This window comes from Quercus suber, unplaced genomic scaffold (genome assembly GCF_002906115.3).
Source record: "Quercus suber isolate HL8 unplaced genomic scaffold, Cork oak 2.0 scaffold_439, whole genome shotgun sequence".
NCBI lineage: Eukaryota > Viridiplantae > Streptophyta > Magnoliopsida > Fagales > Fagaceae > Quercus > Quercus suber.
In genome coordinates this window covers 498,372-523,995 of record NW_027069890.1, presented here as the reverse complement: position 1 = coordinate 523,995, position 25,624 = coordinate 498,372, and the positions used below count along the sequence as shown (strand labels likewise).

General features: G+C 34.7%; 1 long non-coding RNA gene across 1 annotated transcript; it reads left to right on the top strand.

Annotated features, from left to right (window-relative positions):
- Positions 1-18,181: 18,181 nt before the first annotated feature.
- LOC112025260 (uncharacterized) lies at positions 18,182-19,322 on the top strand. The gene is made up of 3 exons (XR_002884236.2): positions 18,182-18,485; positions 18,587-18,639; positions 19,029-19,322. It is a non-coding gene; the product is annotated as an uncharacterized LOC112025260 (long non-coding RNA).
- Positions 19,323-25,624: the final 6,302 nt, after the last annotated feature.

The following is a 25,624-nucleotide window of genomic DNA, read 5'->3' as shown; positions in this document are numbered from 1 at the left end:
GAGAAAGAGAGTGTGGGAGTGTAATAAAATACAATTTTTTTTGCTATAGTGCACAGTTATAGATGACTTTGCACTATAGCAAGAAGCTAAAATTTTTTAGCTATGACACCACAATTATAACATGCTTTTAAGTATTGGTAGTGCTAAAAATAGTAATATGACTTTTTAGCACCACCAATGCTAATGCTATAACGATTGCTTAAACTTTTTTTGTGATAAAAACCAAATATATATACACTATAGAGTTTAGAAATCAGGTTGGCAAACCATGAATAAAATGTGTCTTGTATTTGTTTTAGAAGTGAGTTTTTATAGACACTAGTCGCGAATCCGCGCGTTGCGCGTGATAATTATTTTTATGGTGGTTTTATTAAAAAAAAGTTTTTTAACAATTTAAACTAATCTTTTTTTTTTTTTTTTGAGAAGCAAACTAATCTAATAATGAGTAATGTATTTCGTAATTATATTTTTATTTGTTATAGGAACAATCATAAATGTAATATAGGAACAATCCAAAACACCAAAAAAATGTAAACTAAAAAAAATTAATAAAACTTAACAATGATTAATTGAACCAATATTATGATAAAATTTTGTTTTTGATTTATTTTCTTTGTAGAAATTAATTTCGGCCACCCAAAACATATTATCAAATAAACAATTATTAGCAAAATCTAAGAATTAAATTTCTATACATGCATTGTTATAAAATAATAATAATTAAAATAAAATTGCAAAAGTTAAAATTTGTCACCTGTCCAATTATTTTCGTTTGGCTAATCTTTGCTTTTCTTTAAATGAATGGCATTATAAAGTACTTCTAATACAACTATTAAGAGTACTTTGTCCACCACAAAGGATTAGAGAATAAACAAAAATTAGTAAAATCTCATAGTTTAACATCTAATTTGAGTACTATAAAAAATCATGATATGTAACAGAATAAATACCAAATTATTCAAATGATGCTATGTAACATTTAACAATCAAAGAGAATAAAATAAATAAATAAAACAACAACAATTTAAAAAACAAAACTAAATCGCATTAACCCAAAATAGAGTTTTAAAGAATATAAAAAATTATCAACCTAAAGAAGAGATGTAAGAAAAAAAAAAAATCCACCAAAAAATTAGAGAGAGAGAGAAGAGAGAGAGAGAGAGAGAGAGAGAGAACCATTTTTTTTGTGAGAGAAAACTATGCATAGAATGAAGAGATAATGACAAATTATAGTAAGAGGGAGTGAATAAAAAGAGACAAAAATAAAGGAAGATGAAGGGAAAAGAAAGAATGATATTAATGTAGAGGGTAGTGGGAGATGAAAAGGTAAGGGAGGGAGAAAGATTGAAAAAGTAGTGGGGAGATGAAATGGTAAGGAGAGAGAGAAGGTGGAGAAGTGTAAATATTAAAAAAAATAAATGTTAAAAACAATTATAGGAAAATTGGGAAGAAGAAAAAAAAAAAACCTAAAGCTTGAAAGGCTTCAACGTTGTTGTTGTTGTTGTTGTTGTTGTTTTTTTTTTTGTTTTTTTTTGTTTTTTTTTTTTAAGCTGAAAAGACTTACACAAATCCTAAAGTTAAACTAAAAAGGCTCACACAAATCCTAAAGATAAACTGAAAAGGTTTTGGATTGGGCTTGATAGTGAAACTAAATAAATCAGAGGTGAGCTAGATTAATTATACAGATTTATTATAGGGTGATAGTGGAAGTAAATAAATAAGTAGTGGGCTGCATTTATAGGGCTGAAAATTGTAGGAAAAATTATATTTTAAAAAAAATGATGTGGTAGTTGATGTGGCGCAACGTGAGAGCAGCAGCATTAAACGCTACCCTTCAGCTTTTAGTAATATATAGATGACAGCGACCCACTTTCACTTTTAATTTCCCAGTTTTTGAAGTTCAATAGGTTTCGATAGCTATTTGATTGATTGAAAAGAGAAGATTTCAATCGATCGAGCTTAAATTGGATTGATCAACATGAAATTGAAAAAAAAACATAAATTTAGTCCATTTAGCCCATAAAGTCACTAGGGTTTCGTGCATCCAAGCTTCTAATATATAAGAAAATCCTTGAGCAAGTAAATGAGACTTTTATGAGAGCTTCTAATTGTAGATATCAAGGTTTTGTGTCTCCTGCTCGCAAAAGTCACTACAATGTTCAAGATTGAAGCTTTATTAAGAACCGTTGTGTGTAGTTGCTCAAATTCTAGAAGATCGAGTGCTAGACTAGAATCTTCAAGTGGGTACTTGAAGTCGTAGATGGAGGTTTGCGCACAACAAACTCCCATAACTGAAGAAGTTCATGGATTCAGAGCTATATTGGGTAATGTCAATAAGTACTACTAGCCAATTTAGTGTTGGGTAATTTTATCTTGTATAAACCTTGATTCAATTAATGGATTTGTTTACTTCGGGGTTGGTAAGGTCAAACCCTCCTAGTGATTTTTACTTTGGAAATGTTGTTCTATTGAATTTCCTTGGGTCATCATATTGTTTGTTTATTTTTCTCCATTGCTATTTATTTTTGATTGCACAATATTAGTTATTTAATGTTAATTAGAGGCAGTGTATCATTGAATTAATTAATAACTTAACCTTAATATTGGATAACCGGTGTTTTTGTGGTGTACAAACCAACAGATACATACTAGGTAATATGTGAGATTAGACTATTGAATTTGATGTACGTAATAAAATTTTAAGATGTAATATCCATCATCCTGATTTCATGCTTTCAGATTTCATACCACATTTCAGTACATTCGCAGTAACAGTACTTTTCTATAAGGACTAAAGAGTACTAATATGTTCAAACATGAAAGCACCATGCAATTAGCAATTAAAGATGGATTGAAACTTGCATCGTGCCAATAGCACATGTTTATGATAATGATTCCCTTGACTCTGTATTGTGATCTAAAGCTAAGATATGGTTGAGTTTTGAGACGTGTATGCATATAATATGCAAAGCTTAGGCATGCAAGCATTGACTACTTCCATCCAAATTAAGAGTCGCTTTTAATAAAATAGAAGTCAATTTAGGTTTCAACGTTACAATAAGTTTGTTTAGTGACTTTGTGTGGATAATTGCTAATGGGTACTGCTTTTGCATCATTTTCCTCATTCTACAAAGCATTTGATTAGATTGCACCATGAAATTTTCATGAATTCATCACCTCATANAATAGCACATGTTTATGATAATGATTCCCCTGACTCTGTATTGTGATCTAAAGCTAAGATATGGTTGAGTTTGAGACGTGTATGCATATAATATGCAAAGCTTAGCCATGCAAGCATTGACTACTTCCATCCAAATTAAGAGTCGCTTTTAATAAAATAGAAGTCAATTTAGGTTTCAACGTTACAATAAGTTTGTTTAGTGACTTTGTGTGGATAATTGCTAATGGGTACTGCTTTTGCATCATTTTCCTCATTCTACAAAGCATTTGATTAGATTGCACCATGAAAATTTTCATGAATTCATCACCTCATACCTATTATAATAGCAGACTTCCCTAACCTATCAGATTCATTCTTACACTAAATACCAAAACATCCACCATGAATTCTAAGATCAGAATTTTTGTTCTCATCTTCATCATCCTCTTTATTTATATGCCTCCAGGTCAACAGGTTCACATTGTGTGTTACTCAAATATGTAAATATTCATTATTAAAAAGAAATAATATTCAGCTTAGGTAACTAATATTATCTTTTTACTCTCCTGTAGGCGGAGTCAAAGGCTTTATGGGTGGTGTGAATCCTACAAACTAAGTTAATTGCATGCATGCAAATACAAGTCTACTGTATAAACTATAAAGTTCTATTTGAGATAATAAGCATTGCCGCATAATTTTCACTCTTAATCATAGAGCTATAATGTATATAATGAAATATACAATCAACCAATATTTATCATATTTGAAATAGAACTAGAAGAGATGGTTCTATCCTATTTTATTTCTCAAACCATGAGATCCATAAATCAGGATCCTAATGCATATCTAAATCTATGATATCTTTTTTATATATAAAACCGAGTTAACTTTAAAGAATAACTAGTATAATTAATAAGAAACCACAACTAAAAAGATTGGGCGTGGAGATATTCTTTAACATATATTCTTTCCTTGACTAACAAATTTATATTTTAAACAATTGGGAGGGATTTGAAATTTTGAACCTAAAAAAGAAAAAAGAAAAAAGACTAGCTACTTCAAAATACATTTCAATGTCTAATTCAAGAGCCACTCAGTAGTCTTGCAATCTTCTTTGCCTGAGGTCCTTGACGATTTGAGCCTATGAATGACAATGTAGTGAACATCAAGGAATATTTGATTCCCTCAAATAGTTACTCTTAGTATTACTATGATTTTACACTAATATATAAATATGTTTGGCAAGTGATTGATTGTGAAATCAAATTGAAAATAGAAATAGGTTTGCTAGTGTTTCCTCTTGGTTTGGTGGTAATAAGCATAATTTTCATTATTCAAGTTATAACAATAGCACTTTTATTAGAAATTATGGTGCAACTTTGATTTAGTGGAAACTGGTATTTTTGGTTCTGTTCGTGTAATTGCCAAAGAAACAATTAATAAAAACAAGAAAATTTGAGTCATAAGAAGTTTATCAACAAATGAAATGTTTGTACTTTAGTTTACATTTAAATTTAGTATTAGATTTCAAAAGTATAATCCAATGCATTATCCTATCAATAGGGTTGTCAACAAAGTATTTAAAGATGAATAATAAAGAAAAGTACCCGTGCAATGCTAGTAGATACAAATGGTCTAATGAGTGCAGGAATTTTCAGAAGCATTTGAAACATTTCATAACTAAATAAAAGAACTCCTTGATTTTCATCATAGTAATTGTGATGTATTATTGAGGTAAACTGATAATCTGATATTAGAATAAGATTTTACTGAAAACAGAAGAGGAAAATAATTATTCTGTCTCCAAATAAGACCAGAATTAATTCTACGCAAATTAAGATTTTAAAAGGTAAACGTAGTTAAGAAGCTACTATGTGTATCTTAGTTACTTATGGCCTGTTTGGATGTTTAAAAAAGGAGGGGGAGTAGAGTAGAGGGAGGGAGAGTAATCTAATTACCTTGTTTGGAAGTTTTTTAAGGAAGGAGGGGGAGGGGTTTGGAAGGGTTTAGAGGGGTTTCAACTCCTTCTAGCCCTCCATTTTTAATTCCCCCAAATTGGAGAGATTTGGAGGGAGAGTAGAGTACCTAAACTATTGACTAAGTAAATTACCTAATTTACCCTTATTATATTAACAAAATTACACAAGGGGAAGGGCTAATTACTCCCTTCCCCCTTACTAATTTTAAAAACATCCAAACAAGGTGGAGGAGAATTATTTTCCTCTACTCTCCTTCCCACTACTCCCCTCCCCTCTACTCCCCTCTACTCTCCTCCCTCTCTAAACTTCCAAACAAGCCATTAATGTGCCTAATCACATATCACATTTTCTTGCTAACCTATACCTTGTGCATTTTGAAGGTTAAAATCCAAATAAAAACGAGGAAACTTGTAGAAGTTGATGCTTGTGACTATGAAAAAGCTTTACCCGAGCCAAGGCATGATGTAGATTACAAAGGAAAGCCTTCTGGTATTGGCAGATTTAACTAGCTAGACCTGCCTTTTTTTTTTCACCTCCATGCCTCTAAGTTCTATGTATAATAAATGTGACTCTTTCCATGGAGAGAGGGGCGAGCTTAAAACCCAACCACAGGTTCAGTGGTTGTGCATCTATTTTGGGTTTGTTTCATGCAATACTAATAAATTATGTGTTAGCCAGTAGCTCTGCTTGTCAAAAGAGAAGATGAATCTGTACTAGTATGATGCTTCCTTTCATGTATCTACTTCTATTATATTCTTCTATTTTCCTTTATTAGTGTGTGCTGTGGAAGAGTGTGTTGAGAAATGTTTATTGTTGAATTGGATTATATAAATGATTATGAGTAGCTCTAATTATAATTTGACTAGTTCTTACATATAGCTAGCACTTTCTTGAGTTGTGACAGAAAGTAGGTTTTTTACGTTACATGTTGTAATTGGCATCTCCACTGGGACAGTTAATCACGAATAGTGCTATTAACAAACAATTAGGCATTAAAGCATAGTGAGCAACGTCCTAAGTTGGGTCAGTTAGACTTTAGCAGTCTTAGTCATGCCCATGTCATAGGCCGCCTGCTCGGCCATAGCCTTCTCGGCATCCTTTGCCTCTAGCTGTTTTTGCTATTGTTTGACCTTCACCATGGTCAAGGCTAGCTGGTTTTCATCGCCAGCTGGTTTTCATCCTTCTTTTGAGTCTTCAGGGACTCTGCAGCTTGTTTCTTGTAGCTGGCTAGGGTAGCTTCGGAATTCTTCCGAGACTTCTCTACTTTGGCCAGTTGGGAAAAGGGTCTCTTTGAGCTTCTTATCAGCCTCTACATGGGCCCTCTCAGCTGTTTCCAGCTTGCCTTCATCCTCGCGAGCCTGATCCAGGGCGTGGTCCACCCATTCTTCAACCACAAAGGCTGCTTGCATAGACTGTAAGATTATTGTGGGTTAGTATCTATACATGTGTTGCATAAATTTATGAAAATAAGAGGGTGATTATATACCTTGGCAAGGTCTCTCTTTAATGACAGGAAGACTTCACGTTTCTGAAAGGACCTTAGCTCATGCATGTCCTCGAGTAGGCAAAGGCTTTTTCCAGATAAGATTCCACAATGCTCTACCTACCCTTCTAGGGGTCCTTTAGGTTGACATCATCCATAACAAGACTTTTCGAGCTCAAGTAAATGAGGGTCTCCAGGTAGAGGGCTTTGGCTATTGCTTCCCTTAGAGCTTTTAGAGGTCCTAGAGGGAGCACTCTTTTTCTGTTGGGTCCTGGTAGTTCGGGCCTCTTTGGCTGGGGTTGCTGTGAAGAATGAATGATTTCTCCTTCCTCAGCACTTTCAGGGCCCTTGCCTCCTTAGCCCCTTTTTCTCTTTTTATCTGTGGCATCACCAGAAGACACACACGTGGGAGTAGGAGTTGGTGGTCGTGACACCATTAGAACTACTGGGGGAGCGCCCCCAATGTGGGCTATAAGCAACGCTAGGAGATTTGGAGTCTTTTCCTCGAGCACCATTCCTTCAGGGATATTGGCCTTTTCTTAGCTTGTGCTAACTTGGGCAGGAAGTAAATGGCGTTGGGAGGTACTGGAAAGGTCTTCGGGGTTCCTCTTGCTGATAGAAGACCTTAAAGTCTCTATTTGTCACTTCTTGTATGGGTTCGGGAATGGGTTCCTCAACTTCGTTGTCCGAAGGTATGAGCGGCTCTTGAAAGTAAGGAGTTTGGTTACGAGTGGGGCTGGAAGTTGAGTGTCTTAGGTTCCTTCTGGAGAAGGATCTGTTAATAGAAAACCAGGAACTACAACGTCAATTAGAGCTAATTGTCGATCTTTAGCTCTAATTACGTTCTTCGGGCTTTGGAAGGATTTAGAGATGGGTTCAAACCCGAGGATTATATGCACCGTCCGAAGTTGACCGTCTTTATGTAAAAAAATTTCTGACATAAGGATTCGGTTTAAATCGGGAAAATTCACAAGGTTCTTGTTAGGATAGTGTGGTATTCATCTGTCAAGAAAGAAGTAACATAAGTCACAGGTTAGAGAAAAAACCTTGTAATTTTTTTTCTTTATGTAAATATAAAATCCTACGCGGTCTAATATTTGTGGGAACCCTACCTGGTTCCCCTTCTGGGTGGGACAATACAATCCATCATGCTAGTCTCCTGAGACAATGAGGAAGTCTTTGTCCATACCTTTATTTGACTCAGGTGTACAAGATATTAACCTAACGGATGGGACCCTACATTTGATGTAGTATTTGGTTTCCTTCCCTTTCTAGCAATTGTATACCCAATTCACATCATGCCATGTAAGGTTAGTTCCCATTTTACGGTTTATCATATCTATGCTACCGAGGACCCTAAAAACGTCGGGGCATTATGTGGGGGTCAGCCTATAATTCATCAAGAAGTCTCTAGTGACCCTACCCATGGGAATTTCTATGCTGCCTTCTATGAAGGCGATCATCGGAATCACGACTGAGCCAGGAGGTCTGGTCATAATCAGCCATTTGCCCAATTCACAGTGTTGGAGTTCAACACTGTTAGGGATCCTATATTGAGCCCTAAAGGTGGCTATGCCTTCAGGGGTATCTACCAGCCTAGCAAACCTACCCATGGAAACTTATGGTGTAAATAACAAGGAGTCTGTGTATAAAAGTAAATAAATTCAGACACACCTATAAGCAATGAAAGAGTCTCTCCTTGGACTGCTGCTTCAACAAAAATTGCCAAATGAATAAAAAGAGAAGATTTGGCCTCACCCTTTCCTTATATAGAGGTAAAAAATGAGCAGTAAGATTCCCGCTCATAATTACGAGTAAATGAGGACTGTAGGATTATCATCATACCATTGAACGTGGGGGTAAAAGTAGCCACCTAACACAATAAATACGAGATCGTGGATTCTAAAGTGTCAAGAATGTGCTGAAGACATATGAAGAGATGTTATCACGTGGGAACCCGTTTGACACATATTACGTGGAAGATATATGACTAAAACCTTACTTTTTACCTCAAGGTTAATAGCAAGGTTTTAGAGGGCTATTGTGGGCGCCTGAGGACCGAGGAAGGATGCAATAAGGCGTAGCACTCACTAGAGGAGCACTTAAAGTCCGAGGAGAGGGTTTGCCTGAGGATAGGAGGAGAAGAGACAAAATAATTCTTGGAAGTCCGAATAGAGGGAATAGTGTTTAGATTGAGGATCAGAGTGCTTGAAGGAAGCTTCCAGTGAAAGTTCACCAATTTCCTCCACATTGAATGACTGACAACAGGTTTATTAGCTGCATTAAAGAGAAAATGACCTGAACAGTGGAATTCACAGCTGAGTAGCTCCTTCTACCACCTTCACCTGAAGTTTAAAAGGACAAGTGTCCAAAGGAGAATCTGGAAGAGAGGAAATGAAGGGCCAGGATGCAACAAGCTGGAGAATATATTGGAGGAAGGAAACTTCCAGAGACGGGGGATGAAACAAATACTCAAAGTATAGAAATTAGAACAAGAACATTGAGAGAAATAAAGTGAACAGTGTGCTATTCTGTGTAAGAATTGCCTCCTTGGGCAAACTTGTAATAAGCCTCATATATACATAAACTTTGATCTTCAGTCATTCTGGCCCTATTATTGTTCTCAGGCTAATCCCCCTCTCCTTTTTTTTAACCCACTCTCTTACAAATATCTATTGATTTGGGCCTAGTTGGGCTGTACAAACTTCAATGTTTTAAGTGAGCTTGGACGGCTAGATTTTTGTATCCTTACAATGAGTATAAATATACCTACCATAAATGTTTTTTATTTTATTTTTTATAATTAATATATTAAAGATCCATAAACATCCTCCGAAATTTGGCACTAATACTTAATTTTTGTTGTTATATTTTTTTTCTTCCACAACAAATCAACTTGTGCTTCTAGCTCCATGTGGCCAAAAGGTTGTTAGACTTTGCTCATTGATTAACAGTCAAACATGATATGGAGATCAAAATTAATAATATATATTTATTTTTGCACTTAATTTAACGAATTTTTTTATGAAAAGTAAGCTAGATTTGTTGTCTAACAACAAAGTACAATTATTTACTTTCTGACAAGAGGTTGTAACTTGTACTACATACACCTTTTTTTACTTCAGATTCCCTTGCCCCTCCTTTTATCTGTTATTTAATTCCCTCAAGAATGGCATTGATGTAGAATAGACAGCACATGCCTTCTTGGAGCAGCAAGGGCGTAGGAAGTCACAACGCAAGATCAAAGAGGGGTGCCAGTAGGGGCCATCAAAGGTAACAATGTCGGAATTGCATGAAATTTGGCAGGTTGAAGGGAAACGGCGTTCTGATCCAGATTCATTTTATCATGAACGTCGCCAAATTTTAGGCAAATTCCTTCGTTAAGGCCCCAAAAACAATGTTTTTGCTATTTATAGTAATATTTGTTTTTCCTTAATAACTTTTAGTTTAAAAGTCAGAATAAGGTCCCGTCTGTTTTGGAACGACCTTTAAGGTCAGTAGTTTATGATTCTGCGTTTAACTCAATTTTGCCATTTTTGGTAAAATTCGGTAATTTTGTCACCTAATCGCTTAATTAGTGCGAATTAGGGTTTTAAACGTTTTTGCTCAGTATTTATATGTTTTGTAGCCGTCAGAGGCAAAATAGACTATTATCAATAAACACAGACATTTTGTCAATTTTCTTTTCTGGTGCATTCCAGTTTTATCTCCTTGTGGATTCAGGGAAACCCCTCGTGGATTCGAGGTTTACTACCAGAGACTAACAGTTTAGTTTCTGTTTCATCAAAAGAGCATCGTGCATGCTCTTCTTCAGGCTTCCGCGACATCAAGCATAAAATAAGAAAGAAACAAGGGCCTCTGAACGAAAAAAAAGAGTTCTTATTAGATGCATGAAGATTGAAAAATGAATAAAAACGTTAAGATATATTAAGATAAGCAGAAAACCTATTCAGAAGTCAAAAGAAGAACACTTCAGTCTGTTTCTCAAGGGGTTAAGCACGTGGTTAATCTTTTGNATGACGTTATTACTATTCATGATATGAAATTCTTTTTATTCATATATGGTTCATTTGTGCCCTGCTGTGGTTGCGAGTTATGTGGTAGTTACTTAATGAAGAAATTTCTAAGTGTTAAACAAAACCTCGGTCTTGTTCGACTCTTCGGGTCACAAACCTTTGGTAAATTAACCTTGATATAGGAAATTTCTAAGTGTTAAACAAAACTTCGGTCTTGTTCAACTCCTTGGGTCACAAGCCTTGTGTGAATTAACCTTTATGTAAGAAATTTTTAATTGTTAAAAAGAACCTCGGTCTTGTTTGACTCCTCGGGTCACAAACCTTGGGTAAATTAACTTTTATGCAAGAAATTTCCTAGTGTTAAACAGAACCTCGGTTTTGTTTAACTTCTCGGATCACAAATCTTGGGTAAATTAACCTTTATGTAAGAAATTTTCAAGTGTTAAATAGAATCTCAGTCTTGTTCAACTTCTTGGGTCACAAACCTTGGGTAAATTAACCTTTATGTAAGAAATTTTTAAATGTTAAATAGAACTTCGGTCTGTTCGGCTCCTTGGATCACAAACCTTGGGTAAAGTAACCTATGTGTAAGAGGTTTCTAAGTGCTTACCAAAATCTTGGTTTGGTTTCGCTCCTCGGGTCACAAACTTTGGACAAGTTAACACTTATGTGAAATTTTCTAAGTATTGAATAACGTCATAAATCTTGCTTGCTTCCTTGGGTTACAAGTACAAGGCAGATTGGTCTTTTAGCATTCTAAGTCCAAAGTAAGGTAAGTGTTGCTTGAAATTTTTACTAAGTGTCAAAATATGGTTACAAATTTCCCTAAGTATCAGTTTAGTAATTTTCTCAAAGTTCATGTCAGATTGAATAGGATAGTGAGGGAAATTAATTAAGTTAGTCAAAGGTTAGTATGTTACAGATAATATGAAAAAAAGGGAAATAGTAGGAGGTATACTTAGACAAACTAAACTTAAATAGATGAAAAATTATAAAATAAAGGTTGATTGTTTCATTGAAGTTCAGGAGTTGGATTACAATAGAAGGAAAATGGGGCATCAACTAAACTTAAGCCTAGTTACAAAACTGACCAGTTGTCTTTTAACCTAGGATTAAGTTATGCTGATGCTTCTTTCTCCTTCCCTTCCTCTTTTTCTTTCTCCTTCTCCTTCTCCTTCTTCTTCCTCTTTAGCTGACCCACTTTAGTTGCTTCTTCTGTCTCCACGTCCACAACAGCTACTGGAGGTGGCAACTCTTTCCCTTTCTCTGTAGCAGGTGTGGCAACTGGAGTAGTGGCAAGTAGGATCGAGGTAGAGGCAAGGGTAGAGCCAGGATAGGCTGAAGGCTAAGAGAGGCTAGGGGTCAAGCGCAAGACTGGAGGGTAATATACTCTATCAGGAGCCTTAAGCTCTGATTCAGTATTGACCCCAGCTGTATTGAGGGCCTGAACCCATACCTCAACGTAAAAGGCCTGAGCAACGTCCCTAAGTTGGGTAGTTAGACTTTAGGCAGTCTTAGTCATGCCCATGTCATAGGCCGCCTGCTCGGCCATAGCCTTCTCGGCATCCTTTGCCTCTAGCTGTTTTTGCTATTGTTTGACCTTCACCATGGTCAAGGCTAGCTGGTTTTCATCGCCAGCTGGTTTTCATCCTTCTTTTGAGTCTTCAGGGACTCTGCAGCTTGTTTCTTGTAGCTGGCTAGGGTAGCTTCGGAATTCTTCCGAGACTTCTCTACTTTGGCCAGTTGGGAAAAGGGTCTCTTTGAGCTTCTTATCAGCCTCTACATGGGCCCTCTCAGCTATTTCCAGCTTGCCTTCATCCTCGCGAGCCTGATCCAGGGCGTGGTCCACCCATTCTTCAACCACAAAGGCTGCTTGCATAGACTGTAAGATTATTGTGGGTTAGTATCTATACATGTGTTGCATAAATTTATGAAAATAAGAGGGTGATTATATACCTTGGCAAGGTCTCTCTTTAATGACAGGAAGACTTCACGTTTCTGAAAGGACCTTAGCTCATGCATGTCCTCGAGTAGGCAAAGAGCTTTTTCCAGATAAGATTCCACAATGCTCTACCTACCCTTCTAGGGGTCCTTTAGGTTGACATCATCCATAACAAGACTTTTCGAGCTCAGAGTAAATGAGGGTCTCCAGGTAGAGGGCTTTGGCTATTGCTTCCCCTTAGAGCTTTTAGAGGTCCTAGAGGGAGCACTCTTTTTCTGTTGGGTCCTGGTAGTTCGGGCCTCTTTGGCTGGGGGTTGCTGTGAAGAATGAATGATTTCTCCTTCCTCAGCACCTTCAGGGCCCTTGCCTCCTTAGCCCCTTTTTCTCTTTTTATCTGTGGCATCACCAGAAGACACACACGTGGGAGTAGGAGTTGGTGGTCGTGACACCATTAGAACTACTGGGGGAGCGCCCCCAATGTGGGCTATAAGCAACGCTAGGAGATTTGGAGTCTTTTCCTCGAGCACCATTCCTTCAGGGATATTGGCCTTTTCTTAGCTTGTGCTAACTTGGGCAGGAAGTAAATGGCGTTGGGAGGTACTGGAAAGGTCTTCGGGGTTCCTCTTGCTGATAGAAGACCTTAAAGTCTCTATTTGTCACTTCTTGTACGGGTTCGGGAATGGGTTCCTCAACTTCGTTGTCCGAAGGTATGAGCGGCTCTTGAAAGTGAAGGAGTTTGGTTACGAGTGGGGCTGGAAGTTGAGTGTCTTAGGTTCCTTCTGGAGAAGGATCTGTTAATAGAAAACCAGGAACTACAACGTCAATTAGAGCTAATTGTCGATCTTTAGCTCTAATTACGTTCTTCGGGCTTTGGAAGGATTTAGAGATGGGTTCAAACCCGAGGATTATATGCACCGTCCGAAGTTGACCGTCTTTATGTAAAAAAATTTCTGACATAAGGATTCGGTTTAAATCGGGAAAATTCACAAGGTTCTTGTTTAGGATAGTGTGGTATTCATCTGTCAAGAAAGAAGTAACATAAGTCACAGGTTAGAGAAAAAACCTTGTAATTTTTTTTCTTTATGTAAATATAAAAATCCTACGCTGGTCTAATATTTGTGGGAACCCTACCTGGTTCCCCTTCCTGGGTGGGACAATACAATCCATCATGCTAGTCTCCTGAGACAATGAGGAAGTCTTTGTCCATACCTTTATTTGACTCAGGTGTACAAGATATTAACCTAACGGATGGGACCCTACATTTGATGTAGTATTTGGTTTCCTTCCCTTTCTAGCAATTGTATACCCAATTCACATCATGCCATGTAAGGTTAGTTCCCATTTTACGGTTTATCATATCTATGCTACCGAGGACCCTAAAAACGTCGAGGGAGCATTATGTGGGGGTCAGCCTATAATTCATCAAGAAGTCTCTAGTGACCCTACCCATGGGAATTTCTATCCTGCCTTCTATGAAGGCGATCATCGGAATCACGACTGAGCCAGGAGGTCTGGTCATAATCAGCCATTTGCCCAATTCACAGTGTTGGAGTTCAACACTGTTAGGGATCCTATATTGAGCCCTAAAGGTGGCTATGCCTTCAGGGGTATCTACTAGCCTAGCAAACCTACCCATGGAAACTTATGGTGTAAATAACAAGGAGTCTGTGTATAAAAGTAAATAAATTCAGACACACCTATAAGCAATGAAAGAGTCTCTCCTTGGACTGCTGCTTCAACAAAAATTGCCAAATGAATAAAAGGAGAAGATTTGGCCTCACCCTTTCCTTATATAGAGGTAAAAAATGAGCAGTAAGATTCCCGCTCATAATTACGAGTAAATGAGGACTGTAGGATTATCATCATACCATTGAACGTGGGGGTAAAAGTAGCCACCTAACACAATAAATACGAGATCGTGGATTCTAAAGTGTCAAGAATGTGCTGAAGACATATGAAGAGATGTTATCACGTGGGAACCCGTTTGACACATATTACGTGGAAGATATATGACTAAAACCTTACTTTTTACCTCAAGGTTAATAGCAAGGTTTTAGAGGGCTATTGTGGGCGCCTGAGGGAGGAAGGATGCAATAAGGCGTAGCACTCACTAGAGGAGCACTTAAAGTTCGAGGAGAGGGTTTGCCTGAGGATAGGAGGAGAAGAGACAAAATAATTCTTGGAAGTCCGAATAGAGGGAATAGTGTTTAGATTGAGGATCAGAGTGCTTGAAGGAAGCTTCCAGTGAAAGTTCACCAATTTCCTCCACATTGAATGACTGACAACAGGTTTATTAGCTGCATTAAAGAGAAAATGACCTGAACAGTGGAATTCACAGCTAAGTAGCTCCTTCTACCACCTTCACCTGAAGTTTAAAAGGACAAGTGTCCAAAGGAGAATCTGGAAGAGAGGAAATGAAGGGCCAGGATGCAACAAGCTGGAGAATATATAGGAGGAAGGAAACTTCCAGAGACGGGGGATGAAACAAATACTCAAAGTATAGAAATTAGAACAAGAACATTGAGAGAAATAAAGTGAACAGTGTGCTATTCTGTGTAAGAATTACCTCCTTGGGCAAACTTATAATAAGCCTCATATATACATAAACTTTGATCTTCAGTCATTCTGGCCCTATTATTGTTCTCAGGCTAATCCCCCTCTCCTTTTTTTTAACCCACTCTCTTACAAATATCTATTGATTTGGGCCTAGTTGGGCTGCACAAACTTCAATGTTTTAAGTTAGCTTGGACGGCTAGATTTTTGTATCCTTACAATGAGTATAAATATACCTATCATAAATGTTTTTTATTTTATTTTTTATAATTAATATATTAAAGATCCATAAACATCCCCGAAATTTGGCACTAATACTTAATTTTTGTTGTTATATTTTTTTTCTTCCACAACAAATCAACTTGTGCTTCTAGCTCCATGTGGCCAAAAGGTTGTTAGACTTTGCTCATTGATTAACAGTCAAACATGATATGGAGATCAAAATTAATAATATATATTTATTTTTGCACTTAATTTAACGAATTTTTTTATGAAAAGTAAGCTAGATTTGTTGTCTAACAACAAAGTACAATTATTTACTTTCTGACAAGAGGTTGTAACTTGTACTACATACACCTTTTTTTACTTCAGATTCCCTTGCCCCTCCTTTTATCTGTTATTTAATTCCGAAATTTGGCACTAATACTTAATTTTTGTTGTTATATTTTTTTTCTTCCACAACAAATCAACTTGTGCTTCTAGCTCCATGTGGCCAAAAGGTTGTTAGACTTTGCTCATTGATTAACAGTCAAACATGATATGGAGATCAAAATTAATAATATATATTTATTTTTGCACTTAATTTAACGAATTTTTTTATGAAAAGTAAGCTAGATTTGTTGTCTAACAACAAAGTACAATTATTTACTTTCTGACAAGAGGTTGTAACTTGTACTACATACACCTTTTTTTACTTCAGATTCCCTTGCCCCTCCTTTTATCTGTTATTTAATTCCCTCAAGAATGGCATTGATGTAGAATAGACAGCACATGCCTTCTTGGAGCAGCAAGGGCGTAGGAAGTCACAACGCAAGATCAAAGAGGGGTGCCAGTAGGGGCCATCAAAGGTAACAATGTCGGAATTGCATGAAATTTGGCAGGTTGAAGGGAAACGGCGTTCTGATCCAGATTCATTTTATCATGAACGTCGCCAAATTTTAGGCAAATTCCTTCGTTAAGGCCCCAAAAACAATGTTTTTGCTATTTATAGTAATATTTGTTTTTCCTTAATAACTTTTAGTTTAAAAGTCAGAATAAGGTCCCGTCTGTTTTGGAACGACCTTTAAGGTCAGTAGTTTATGATTCTGCGTTTAACTCAATTTTGCCATTTTTGGTAAAATTCGGTAATTTTGTCACCTAATCGCTTAATTAGTGCGAATTAGGGTTTTAAACGTTTTTGCTCAGTATTTATATGTTTTGTAGCCGTCAGAGGCAAAATAGACTATTATCAATAAACACAGACATTTTGTCAATTTTCTTTTCTGGTGCATTCCAGTTTTATCTCCTTGTGGATTCAGGGAAACCCCTCGTGGATTCGAGGTTTACTACCAGAGACTAACAGTTTAGTTTCTGTTTCATCAAAAGAGCATCGTGCATGCTCTTCTTCAGGCTTCCGCGACATCAAGCATAAAATAAGAAAGAAACAAGGGCCTCTGAACGAAAAAAAAGAGTTCTTATTAGATGCATGAAGATTGAAAAATGAATAAAAACGTTAAGATATATTAAGATAAGCAGAAAACCTATTCAGAAGTCAAAAGAAGAACACTTCAGTCTGTTTCTCAAGGGGTTAAGCACGTGGTTAATCTTTTGAGAGCTTATATGTTAACTGTGATTAATCCTTTGTTATTATGTCTGCCGACAACCTCAAGTTGTATATAAAGCATAGGGAATGGAATCTTCATCATTTGCAATCCTTAACAAATAGCTGTACACTCATCAAAGAAAAAAAAACAAATAGCTGTACAAAAACACCATCAACATGCAATCCACCTGGAAGGGTTGGTTTAATTGATATCTGTCAATTGTAATATATTCTATTACTAGAATTCATTAGTGTTGCATACTTTCTCAACAGATTCCACTGTGGTTTCACACCAAATTTAACCACATAAGAGCATTCACAATGATTTCAGCTATACAACAATAGCTATATTCATCTCCCCCATTAATTTATTTTTAGAGATGTTGACTCATATTCTGAATAAGAAAATAACAATGATTTTTAGCTAGAGATCTCATAAGTGGAGCTTAAGCGCTTTAAGTTGAGCTCATGAGGCTTAATGCAGCTTGATTAAGTTTGTTTGGCCGAAGATGAATAATAGGTCGGGATGGGGGATCAATAAGGATAGAGCATTATTGTTACATGTTAATGTCTATGGAGTGTGCGCATAACATTAGTTGAAATCGTGTTTTTAAAACACAATTTCAATTAAATTGTGAAATTGTGTTTTCACAATTTCAAATCCTGATTTCAAAATTATAACTAGAATTGTGAAGCATGATTTCCAAGGCTGTATACAAATATGTGCAACTAACTGTGTAACAAATATTAACGATAAGGATATATTGAGAATTTCAATTTACTAAATTAGGATTTTAATTGGGGAAGTAATATATGTTGTAAACTCTTTATTTTTTATTTTTTCTTCTCTCTTTCTTTTTTAAAATATTTATTTTAATATCCCATCAAAAAAAAAATATATATTTATTTTAATAGAGTGAAAATTAGCCGAAGCTCTTGTGGATGTGGGCACATTGCTAGACCACCTAAAAGTTGTTGACTTCCTCGTATTTTTCTCTTTATTTTTCACTACATTGCTTAGATGGACAATTAACAACATCTATTAAGTGTCTTACACTGTATTTGATGATCGAGGGGCACTAATTACTAGGACGTGAGTGCATTGACCATGAATGGTATGATACCTAACAAGTGAAAGCGGCCCATGGTATTGCAAGGACGCATATAGAAAGAAGATATCAAAGGGGAATTGAATTCTAAAAGTTGGAACAAGTAGTCCCACATTCACAATGTTGCTGCTGGGAGATGAAAAGAAGACAATGAACATTGATGTAACATAGTTGACTTTTAGTTGGTGGATATCAATGTGTGTTGCATTTTCATAATCATTCCAAGAAGGCTTTTGTAGAAGTTCATCATGACAAGCTCTTTGGCATGACAAGCTATTTTGGCTGCATTGCCTAGCACTGAGAAATATCAGCATATATATGCTAGAATCCCCTCTAAAACACAAAAACCACATCTCAACAATGGAGAAATCAACAATGCTTCCTTGGATCAAGATCTTTATTCTCATCCTTCTCCTAGTCCCTATTTGCTCGTCTTCAGGTATATCATATATGCAAGTTTGATGGCATAAAATATTTCCAAAAACTGCATGTTGGGTTAACAGCTGATTAACATGCATGATCTTGTTCTTTTCCTTGTAGGCAGAGCTACTAGCTTCAACGATGGTATGGAGCAAACATACCAACCTGGTGAGGTGAGCTTAGCTGCACACATGCATGTGCATAAATCTCTTCTCTATAAATGAGTTATGTGCTATGTCCACTCAATTCATGGATGCCATACCTATAATAAAGTCCTAGAGATGAAAGATACAAGCTACTTCCTGATAGAGAGGCGAAATCAGTGCACCCATGGTGAATTTGATTATCATTATTGGTTCTTAAGAATTATACTTTAAAAAGAAAAGGTCCACCTATAAATGAATTGATATAGGAAAAGTAGAAGATCTGGTGCAAATACCATTTGAAAAAGGTTAATTTTTGAAGAGTTATGCCAAGTGTGTGCTTTACTTATGTACTACTTATTTCTTGTTATTTTATTTTGGTTGGCTTTTGAGTTTTAATTACCCTTTCCTTTATGAAGGTGATAATCCAAATGAAGATAAGAAAGCTTATAGGAGCTGGTGCAATGTTGGATTATCAAGACCCAGTAGCCAATCCTACACATGAGCCGCCAAAGAGAGGAAGCCCTGGTTATAAAGGCTAAAGAGGCAACAATCTTTGAGCAACTTAGACCTCATGTTATATCCTTTTGAGCTTCTGTGAGATTAATGTCACTTCGAGAGAGATAGAGAGGCATGTTGAGTAAAATCCTCCTGTAAGTTTGTTACAAATTTTAGGTGTGAATAGTATATATGTAACTTCCCTTGCGTTTAAAGTTGGCCATAGAAGATTGATTGAGGATGTTTAAATGTTCTATCACAAAAAAAAAAAAAAAAAAAAAAGGTGAATAAATAAAGAGGAAGAGAGAAAAAAGGAAAAAAAGAAACAATAAGACAAGAGGACATATGGGGAAGTAACAATTCAAATCCTAATCCATATGCTTTCTAATAATTAAATAATAATAATAACCAAATTTCAGAATGCTCTCAAAGTACACAGGAAAATCAGGGCACATCCAAAGCCTGTCTAAAAAATCATTTTGTATCCTGAATTTACAGGCATTTGGCCCACAAAGATAGAAGAACTGTGATGAGAGAGGCACAATATTGGTTTGTCAATGCCTTAAGCTTGTTTCACACTATCACCATTAAGCAGTAAAAGCTACTGTCCTGTAAAAGTAATAAAAGAAGAAGAAGAAGAAGAAAAAGGCCTCTCTTTTGGCCAAAATATCCTCTTTTCACTTCGTTTTTACAAGAGACATGACCACATTATATAGGGGATGTCGCTTAACATGGATAGGGCCAAGTTTTTCTTTCACGGTTAATTTAGAGGGTGGTTGCCAAAAGATAAGCATTAGCATTCTTTCCAGTGAAGAGCCGGGTAATTAGACACAACTTTGGAAAAATTATTCGATGCACCTGGTAAGCTACACTCTCCCCTGATATAAATGAGAGTTTTACGTGGAAAACGCATATGTGAGGTCTGCTTTTAAATGAGAAAAAGGGTAATATACCGAGTGCACTGAATAATTTACTATAATTTGAGCACATCGTGACACAAACTCAAGCATTGACCAATAGATATTATCAACCCATGGTTGGAAATTCTTGAAGATTCCCAAGTATTAGTCTAACCTATAATTTCTTTTTTCTTTTGTTAAAGATAGGAATGACAATTTAAACCCCCACCTTGCCCTATATAGCAAATGGGGTAGGAACCAGGGTTAAGTTTTTCCCTCAAAGTTCAGGTATGTATATAATACTTTGTTTTATAAGGCATACATATGCTCCTTAGTCTTCAAATTTCGAATTTATGAGTCTTTTAGTGTTTTATTATTGAATTTATGTTGTAATCTTCTACGTTTTGAATTATTTATAATTTTAAATTGTTGTTTTGTTATATTTAGTTTGTTTTTTAGTTTTCTAATACTTAAAATTTTGTATTATTATTAAGCTTTGGGAATGTTTTGTAATGTTAGAACATGTTTTTTTTTTTTAATGAGTTTTAATTTAATGTAGAATTCTAATCAATTATAAAAATATAATTATATTGAGTGGGTAGGACGGGTACCCACAGGCTATGCTGGAAGTGGAGGTGGGACAAGAGTAGGGTTGAGAGTAGAGCATTGGGTAGTAGCGGGAATAGGAAACTCATCATGTTGCCATCTTTAACTACATACTAGTCCAACATATCATACTTAGAAAAAAATAGTGAAACATGTATCAAGCAATTTTAGGGTAAACTTCACCATTCCTCCTAAATGTCATAGAAAATTTAGCTCACATTCCATCCTATGTTTCTATGAGGGAGACAAGGGAAAGGAGGAATGGTGACTAGAGTGTACTAAATTTTAGCATGTTCCTCATCTTCCCCTTTACTCTCCTCTCTTCTCCTCCTCCTCAATGTCAAACATACCCTAAGAGTAGAATCCCTACTTGGACATGATAAATTAGCTCGTAACTATTTTCAGAGACATGTTTATCAACGATGATCACTCATGCAATGAGTTCATGTTACATCCTAAAACTGCTTAGTATCAAAGCCTTGACTCTTTCTGTCTTCATTGTCAACAATGTCACTTAGTGAAATCACTTGAGTCCTATAAAAAACCAGAAATAGTTACTTGGTCAAAGACCCATTTTGTTTTGGTCAACATCGGTCACGAAATTTGGAACCGAATTGGTCATCTAGGTTGTTGGTCTTCAATCTAACTGAACCCAACCCATGACCACCCTTATCACTTGTTGTTTCACAAGTTACAATTGGAGGGGTCTATACACATATGAAACTTATATATTATGAGACACTTGATATATATACCTGCTCCAAGAGACAATTCTTCCTCTCAAAGATGAACCTATTAGAGTAGACTTGTACCTATTTAATACATATCCTCTTTGCTTTTTTTTTTTTTTTTTTTTGGAGGGGGGAGGGGGAGGGGGTGGGAATCTAAAAATATTTAATAGGTTACTTTTGAGCAATGCTAAAGACATAAAAATTTTCTTAACTCTTTTCACCATTTGTTAAGATGATAAGTTTTAATTAGAGTAGTATTATTTTTATATGTGTTTATCACTAACATCAGTTTTATTATACATCAAACATAAAAAGTCATATTATTAATTGTGAAAAAACAATATGAAAAAAATTAAGTAAAAAATCTAAAAGAATCCTTGTAATATTATACCGGTGGAAAATTAAACCATATACTTCTTTTATATATATATATATATATATTTTATAGAAAAATCATGTACTTTTAATTTTTATAATTTAAACTCAACAATTTAATTAATGTGACAACCAAAAACCCTCAGCCCCACTCTGTTAAACTTTTGCTTAACAACAAAAAAATTTTGTACCAATATCACAAAAAAACACCATTTTGTTTTCTAAAGACAATGATGGCGTTCCCTATAGAACTCTGAGAAAGAAAAAACGATAATGGCTTTTAGATAAGTTTTTGCCTTTTTGATAAAGCTATCCCTCGCCATCAAATATGAAGAAATAAAATGGTAATCACTATTAGTGCTAGTTTTCTAAATGCAAACGAAGTGGGATATGATTTTGATGGTCATGTATCACAAAAAAACACCATTTTGTTTTCTAAAGACAATGATGGCGTTCCCTATAGAACTCTGAGAAAGAAAAAACGATAATGGCTTTTAGATAGGTTTTTACCTTTTTGATAAAGCTTTCCCTCGCCATCAAATATGAAGAAATAAAATAGTAATCACTATTATTAGTGTTGGTTTTCTAAATGCAAACGAAGTGGGATATGATTTTGATGGTCATGTATAATAAAATTGTAGCAGTATTTAAATCAAAATAATAATAATAATAATAATACTTTTTTTTGGGATAGTTTGATAGTTATTTATAGTTCTATACTAGTATTATTTTAAAAAAATTATTGAATATTTTGGGAGTATTATAAATCCATACTCTCCTATCTCACATAAATTTATGGGTTTAGCGGGGACACACAGTTATGTGAGAGGAGAGAATATGCATTTATGATATTTCGTAAATACCCAATAATTACCTATGACAACTTATGTAAGAGAATGAAGTACACATTTATAATACTATCAGAATATACAATAATTTTTCCAAACATATTCTCAAAGCAAATAAACAATAAAAGAAGTATTTGTTAAAGTATAAGAATCTTATACCGTGTTTGGTTCAACTGAAAACGGGGTGGTTTGTGTGGGCAGTATGAGATTTTTGTTATTCTGATTTTCTCCAAAAATTTGATCAACGGGAATTATTGGACTACTTTTTGGGCTTGGAGTCTTTCCCTTTAGGGGAGCTCTCTTAACCGTCTGATCAATTTGCCTCGAGATTTTAAAACTTTTATTTCTTTAGAAGGAAGTATCTGATTTTTGTAACTCACATTTTGACCATATGCAAAGAAAACAGTTGGCTGGTTTAACTACCCTCCATCTACCAAAATCATCTGGGTAAAAGTATCTTCCGGTAAAGTTACACTGCAAATTTCAGCACCAAATTTATTTATTTAAAAAAAAATAAAAAGATAAAGGTAATACTTTAACAACTCCATGCAATTAGGACCAGTCTTTATTCTTTCTCAATTCAATTTTCAATTATCAACAGTTAACAAGGTGGAATCTTAAGTTAGAACTCGCATCAAAGTCCACAGTACCACACTATACACGCCAGCCTAAAATCATGTACTTTTAATTTTTATAATTTAAACTCAACAATTTAATTAATGTGACAACCAAAAACCCTCAGCCCCACTCTGTTAAACTTTTGCTTAACAACAAAAAAATTTTGTACCAATATCACAAAAAAACACCATTTTGTTTTCTAAAGACAATGATGGCGTTCCCTATAGAACTCTGAGAAAGAAAAAACGATAATGGCTTTTAGATAGGTTTTTACCTTTTTGATAAAGCTTTCCCTCGCCATCAAATATGAAGAAATAAAATAGTAATCACTATTATTAGTGTTGGTTTTCTAAATGCAAACGAAGTGGGATATGATTTTGATGGTCATGTATAATAAAATTGTAGCAGTATTTAAATCAAAATAATAATAATAATAATAATACTTTTTTTTGGGATAGTTTGATAGTTATTTATAGTTCTATACTAGTATTATTTTAAAAAAATTATTGAATATTTTGGGAGTATTATAAATCCATACTCTCCTATCTCACATAAATTTATGGGTTTAGCGGGGACACACAGTTATGTGAGAGGAGAGAATATGCATTTATGATATTTCGTAAATACCCAATAATTACCTATGACAACTTATGTAAGAGAATGAAGTACACATTTATAATACTATCAGAATATACAATAATTTTTCCAAACATATTCTCAAAGCAAATAAACAATAAAAGAAGTATTTGTTAAAGTATAAGAATCTTATACCGTGTTTGGTTCAACTGAAAACGGGGTGGTTTGTGTGGGCAGTATGAGATTTTTGTTATTCTGATTTTCTCCAAAAATTTGATCAACGGGAATTATTGGACTACTTTTTGGGCTTGGAGTCTTTCCCTTTAGGGGAGCTCTCTTAACCGTCTGATCAATTTGCCTCGAGATTTTAAAACTTTTATTTCTTTAGAAGGAAGTATCTGATTTTTGTAACTCACATTTTGACCATATGCAAAGAAAACAGTTGGCTGGTTTAACTACCCTCCATCTACCAAAATCATCTGGGTAAAAGTATCTTCCGGTAAAGTTACACTGCAAATTTCAGCACCAAATTTATTTATTTAAAAAAAAATAAAAAGATAAAGGTAATACTTTAACAACTCCATGCAATTAGGACCAGTCTTTATTCTTTCTCAATTCAATTTTCAATTATCAACAGTTAACAAGGTGGAATCTTAAGTTAGAACTCGCATCAAAGTCCACAGTACCACACTATACACGCCAGCCAGCTTTCAAGTCAATTCTCTTACCCAAAAACGAAAAATTTTAGGAAAAAAAAAAAAAAAAAAGAAAGAAAAAGGTTAAGTTAATCATTTCCTTGGAACCCACCATGGGAGAATTAAAAAAAAAATTCTAAACGTTCTTTTAATATGATTTTATAATTTTTAAATACCCCATGTAATATATTTATTTATAAAACTTTTTTGTTTGATTTATTTATATAACTTATTTATCCACCGTGTAATGAATGGGAAGAGTAGATTTAATGCACCTTTTTATAAAATTTATGGGAGGGATTCTCTATTTCTTTTAGAAAAACTAAAAAATATCATTAAATTATTTTTAATATTTAATTCAGTATGTTGTCCATAATGATTAATCATTTAAATAATTACATAATAGACAATTTATTTATTTATTTATAAAAGGTTAGAAAATCACATACTAATACACTTAAATAGATTACTTGTGTTAATGGAAAAATTATTAGATACTCTCATAATATAATAACATGGTATTTTATCATCTTACATTTATAATGAATTTCATAATAAATTTAATTAATAAAACGCATCTTAAATATGACATAGAGGAGCATCATATCACTGTATTTAAAAATACCTGATAATTACTTGTGTTACCGCATGTCCTTAGACACATACTAAGAAAGTATTGATTGAATCACACCTTTATTGGGAAGTGGAGTAGTAAAAAGAACAAGAGTTAATCAAAATAGGAATTTTTAAAAAAAAATTAAAACTGAGTTAATTATAATAAAAAGTAGCTTCATTGCATTAAGTTTTCCATTCTCAATAAACAAGACCCTAAATCCCAAACTAAAGCGTTATTTAAGTAATTTTTAAGTCTTAAATCTCAAATTTTAAGGTTAAGTGATTGCTAAAATCTCATGATATTTATGAGATTCCGAATTCAAAAACTCTTATCACGGGACTATATACATAAGAAAATAGTAAGATATTTTAAGAGAAGTTTACGTTTGAAAAAAAAAAAAAACCCAAATATGAAATATCTAAAGGAGAATCTTCCTTTTCTTTTGATAATCTAAAGGGGATTATAAATTTATAATTATTCAATTGAGTTGGAAGAAAGAAAATGTTAAAATATAATTAAGAGTAGGGAGTAAAATGACAAAAATGTCCTCAAA